Source organism: Dioscorea cayenensis, unplaced genomic scaffold (assembly GCF_009730915.1).
Source record: "Dioscorea cayenensis subsp. rotundata cultivar TDr96_F1 unplaced genomic scaffold, TDr96_F1_v2_PseudoChromosome.rev07_lg8_w22 25.fasta BLBR01001825.1, whole genome shotgun sequence".
NCBI classification, from domain to species: domain Eukaryota; kingdom Viridiplantae; phylum Streptophyta; class Magnoliopsida; order Dioscoreales; family Dioscoreaceae; genus Dioscorea; species Dioscorea cayenensis.
The window spans coordinates 1-5421 of NW_024088216.1; the positions used below are offsets into that span (position 1 = coordinate 1).

Consider the following 5421-nt stretch of genomic DNA (forward strand, 5'->3'; position numbering starts at 1 on the left):
TAAGTGCTTGAGTGAATATGTTTTTTATGCATGTTTTTACATACATTGAGCATCATATTTTTATACGGTTTATGTCTCATTTCGTGTATTGGGTGTTCTTTTATGCATATAGGTTGTGAAGACATTGGGATTTCAAAAGGGAGCGAAGATAGGCTATTATGGCATAATATTGGGAGTTCTTGTACAACTCAAGTTGGAAGACACAAGAGGAGTTCGTGATGAGGAGATGTGTGCCAACTTCCATAGTTTTTTTGCAAGCCAGTTATTAATGGAAGGGCACAAAGGCAGCCATGTTCCACATTCCTCCTCTTTGTAAAGATTTCAAGACCTTTCAAGACGCATTGATGAAGGAAAAGCTCGGATAGCTCTACCATATGATCGTGGTGCCCGATCGCGTGGCCTTAAGAGGAGAATGTTTATTGTTGTGCAGCGGAAATCAGAGCGGAAATATCAGAAGGGAAATCATCAGAGTATCAGAGAATTATCGTCACGCGCTACGTGAAATTCCGCCGCATCGCTGGAAAGTCCTCGCACCACGCGCGCGGGGAAAAATCACGCTGCACGTGATGACGCTGCCAGAGGCTATAAATACACCTTTGGCCGATTCTAAAGGGACTTTTTATGGAGCTTTGAGCATAGATATTGAGAGAGAGACGGGCTAGGGTTTGAGGAGAAGGTCTTCGCCGATTGATAGGGAGTTCTTCACCAACTTTGATAGGTTCCTTCGACGCCATAGCACCTTGGGGAGCCATTGGCGACCTAGCTTCGGAGAGGAACCCTTCAAGACGGAGAACTACCAATCAAGGCCAATCCGCATCTAATTCGAGGGGGTTTTTCTATGGGTTTTTATTGCTTTTTCATTGTATTGATTATTGTTTTGTAACTAGGCCCATGGAGGGCTAAACCCTAGTAGGTATTTGGGCATGTGAACCCTAAGATTTATATTTTTTGGATTGATTCTCTTAATGTTTCTAGTTAATCCGAGTTGTCTTGAGTTTTTAATCTTGTGATTTAATTGCTTGCTAGTGTTGTTAATCCTTGTGGTTGATTACATTGCATGATTTAATACTTTAATGTGAGGTCTCCATTAGAGTTAGATTTCCAAGATTAAAGAGGGTTGAGAGGGTGAGCCTTGAGATGGAGGAATGTCCCCTTTCCCTTTCGATTGAGTGTTTCCTATCTCCGTATTCCATATTCTCTTTGCAACCATATTTGGTGTGAGGCGTGAGATTGCTCGATTTCTCCTCGGACCTTGTAGGGGGGTTAGGATCCTTCACCGGGAATTAGGGTTGGATCTACATTTAGGAATCGGTTTCACTCTTTAGGTTTCCTTAGAGCATATTGCGGTCATATGGGGTGTGAAGTGTTGAGATTGGTCGATTTCTCCACCGGACCTTGTAGGGGACTAGTGCCTTTTGCTTGGAGACAAGGATTGGTTATCGTTGGATTACCCTCGACTCATTAGACTCGATTGTAGAGCATTTAGTGAATCTAGAGCTTCAAGGAAGATCTTAGGGGGATCATTGCCCCGAATACCTCATCCTTAGTGATTGAGACTCTTCTACTTTATTTCTTGCATACTCGCTTGCTTTTGTTTGCAATTAGTTCACTTCATCATATTAATTGATTCCGACTAGATAATTGAGAAGTGGTTATTACTAATACCTCGCTCCCTCGTGGATTCGACTCACCCACTCACCGGGTAATTATTACTCGACACCCGCTGCACTCTGCGGTTTATACACGCATATTCGGACGTGTCAAGTTTTTTTGGCGCCGCTGTCGGGAACGGGATATTAGGAACACTAGGACTTGATTACTTTTAGTCATTCACATTTTTTTATTTGTTTTTTTCTATTTCATATTTCTTTCTTTTCGCTGCTCTCATTGTTTCTTTTTTTATTGATTTCAACTTCAGTGTTATGACCCGAGGGAACCCTTCGACATTGGTTGAAGAGGACCCCTGAAAATTGAACGAAGATTCCGTAGAAGGGGCAAGGAACCTCGTATAAGAACAGACTCTCCAAACTGAAATAGATATCGAAAAGATCGTAAAAATATGGCTGAACAAGAGGGGCAACAAAGGACATTATCAGATTTTTGCTAGGCCTACAATTGTGGGACACAATCACATTGTTAGGCCACCCGTAGCTGCCCAAAAATTTTGAGTTAAAGCTCGGGTTTTTATTCAAAATGGTTCAACAACCGCATAGCTCAATGGGTTAGCCGATGAAGACCCAAATAGTCATATTGAGAACTTCCTCAAGTTTGTGATATGTTGAAGATCAATGGAGTCTCGGATGATGCAATCCGATTGAGAGCATTCCCTTTTTTTCATTGAAGGGAAGAGCCAAGCAATGGCTTCATTCACTACCACGAGCTTCTATCACAACGTGGGACGAGATGGTTGAGGCTTTCCTCGCAAAGGTATTTTTCCCCCGAAATCGGCAAAAGCTTCGCGAATGAAATATCTTCGCTTTGTTCAGATAGAGCTTGAATCCTTATTTGAAACTTGGGAGCGCTTTCAAAGACCTTTTATGAAGTGTCCACAACACGGGTTCCCCGAGTGGATGGTTATTCAATCATTTTTACAATGGGTTGAACTCGAGTACCAAGCAACTCCTTGATGCCGCCATGGAGGGACAATGGGAAACAAAAACCCCGAGCAAGCCCGACAACTAATTGAGGAAATGGGATTGAATAGCTACCAATGGAATGCAAGGGAAAGGAAGAAGGTGGCTCGGGCTCCATGAGATTGATGCGGTTACATCCTTAGCAGCCCCAAGTCGAGGCACTAAGCAAGAAGTTGGATACGCTGACTTCATCGAAGGTAGCCTCAATCACAAGTTGTGATGGTTGTGGGGGTGCACACATGCCATCGATTGTCCCTATCTCAATTACCACTTCAGCCCCAATTGAACAAGTTGATTTTTGTGGGTAATTCGGGAAGAGTACAAGGGAACCCCCTACAAAGAATATTTTTACAACCAAGGGTGGAGAAGCCACCCAAATCTCTCCCTGGGAAATCAAGGGCAGCAAAAAGGTCGCTGCTCCCACCTGGATTTCAGCAAACACCTTCGATTCCCGAAAGAGTTTCGTAATTGGAAAGGGTTTTGTCAAGTTTATTCAATCAACTCGACACAAGGTTCCAAAACATAGAGGCAACACTCGTAATCACACTCGCTCTTTACATAATTTGAGAATCAAGTTGGGCAAATAGCAAAAATCATTAGCGGAGAGACCTATTGGAAGCTTGCCGAGTAACACCGAGACTAACCCAAGAGAGCAAGTGAAAGCGATCACCTTGAGAAGTGGTCGAGGGCTCCAAGAAAAGGGTGCTCGAGAATAATTCTGAAATTCTTCAAGCCAAAAACCCCCACTCGAAGACTCGCTGAAAATCCACAAGAATGCCTAAGGGATAGGGTGCAAGACAAGGAAAAAGGGGCCAGCTGTGCCTTTCCCCTTCATTTTTCCCCAAGAATTCCCTATCCAACAAGGCTTGAAGAAAAGACCAAGTTGATGAGCAAAACAGGAAATTTCTGGATCTATTCAAACAACTACACATAAACATTCCGCTTGTAGAGGCATTGTCTCAAATGCCTCGCTATGCAAAGTTCTTGAAGGACCTCTTAACCAACAAGAGGAAGATGGAGGAAAGTGTGGCTGTGGTATTAGAAGGTAATTGTTCGGCAATGCTTCAGAAAAACTTGCCAAACAAAATGAAAGATCCGGGTGTTTCATCATACCATGTGCAATCGGAGGTTTGGGGAAGAAAAAGCTTTTGCCGATTCGGGAGCTAGTATTAATGTTATGCCATACGCATTATTTTCAGAAATTGGGTTTGGGAGAGCCACGTCCGACCACGCATGACTTTTGCAGACTAGCCGATCGCTCCGCTCGTCATCCTAGAGGTATAATCGAAGATGTTTTAGTGAAGGTTGACAAGTATATTTTTTTCCCGCAGATTTTGTTGTGTTAGATGTTGATGAAGATGCGGAGGTGCCATTAATTTCGGGAGACCGCTCTTACGCACTTCCAAGGCACTCATCGACATGGATGGCGGCGAGATGACGCTATGTATTGGAGAGGAAAAGATCACATATCGCCTCGGTCAAGCAATGAAACACTCTCTTGACTTTGATGATTCTTGTTATTTTTATTGATGTCAATGATGAGATTTCTAATGAATACTTGCAGGAATTGTTACATCCGGATCCATATGAGGAATGGCCGGACATGGGAGAAGCGCAATTAAAAAAATTTGTACTGGAACAAATCCTCAAGGAGCAACCACAAGAAGGATTCATAGAATGATTTTTTTCAGCCGAGTCAAGAGGTCGAGACATCGCCGCCGGAAGCGCCTCCCACACAATAGGAGACAAGTACACATGTGGAGAGCGACATTCCCTCATTCGGTAACTTGGTTAAGAGCTTTTTCCTTGAATATGCGTAAATTTTGTCCATCGAGTGTGCAAGATGCTAATAAAGAGGTTTTCCATCTTTATGATCCACCATAAGGTAAGGAGAGGTACGCCCAGCTTTAGTGACGTTAAACAAGCGCTTCTTGGGAGGCAAACCCAAGTTTTTTTAGTTAGTTTTTTTAGACTTGAAATTTAATTCTCGCAGTAATAATTTCATGAGTGTGTGCCTTTAATCAATTTTTTTGTTGTTTGCTCGGTGTTTTTCATGAAATTTTTTTCGGTGATATGCATTATTTTTTTCATGTGTATGACATGGTTTAAGGTGTTTCCAATGTTAAATGTTGAACAGCTTGGTGTCAATTTGGAGTTTTTGGGCCTTTAGTGGACCTGTCTCGCAGAAATTTCGCAGCCTCACGCCGTCGCGTGGAATTTCCACGCGGTCGCGTACAAGACTCCACGCTGGGAGTGGCAAAGTCCACACCCCCATGTGCCTATAAGAATGTGAAGGGGCACTATTCATCATCTTCCATTTTTAAAGAACCCTTTCATCTTCCAATTTTTTTCACTCCTATAAAACTCAAGTTTTTGATCTCTAAAACCATTTGTTTTTCAATTCCTTGGGGGATTAGAAGCGATTTGCCGGAGTTTGCACCGATTTTTTTCTTCTCCAATTTGCTTCGTAAGCTCTCATTTTATCCCACCCTTTTCCATGTTTTTTTCAAGGTCATTTTCATGGAGTTTTCATGGTATTTGTATGCTATTTTTTTCATAGGAAATCATGTTAGACACCCAATGAATGCTTGAAAATGAATTATGTGAGGCGAGGAGCCCAACTCCCGGCGAAATCGCTGGAGTCGGGCGCCCGCTGCGGGCGCGGGCTCGCCCACGCTCGCGGGCTCGGGCCGCGCCAGCCCGGCAGGGCCACGCGGCCGCTGGGTCGGGCCACGCCGCCCGCGGGCTCCCCTTTGGCCGAGAGCGACCGCCGCCCACGCGCCCGCTG

General features: G+C 43.8%; 1 non-coding gene across 1 annotated transcript; it reads right to left on the reverse strand.

The window, feature by feature from the left end:
- Positions 1-2452: 2452 nt before the first annotated feature.
- LOC120257060 lies at positions 2453-2560 on the reverse strand. The gene has a single exon (XR_005535504.1). It is a non-coding gene; the product is annotated as a small nucleolar RNA R71 (small nucleolar RNA).
- Positions 2561-5421: the final 2861 nt, after the last annotated feature.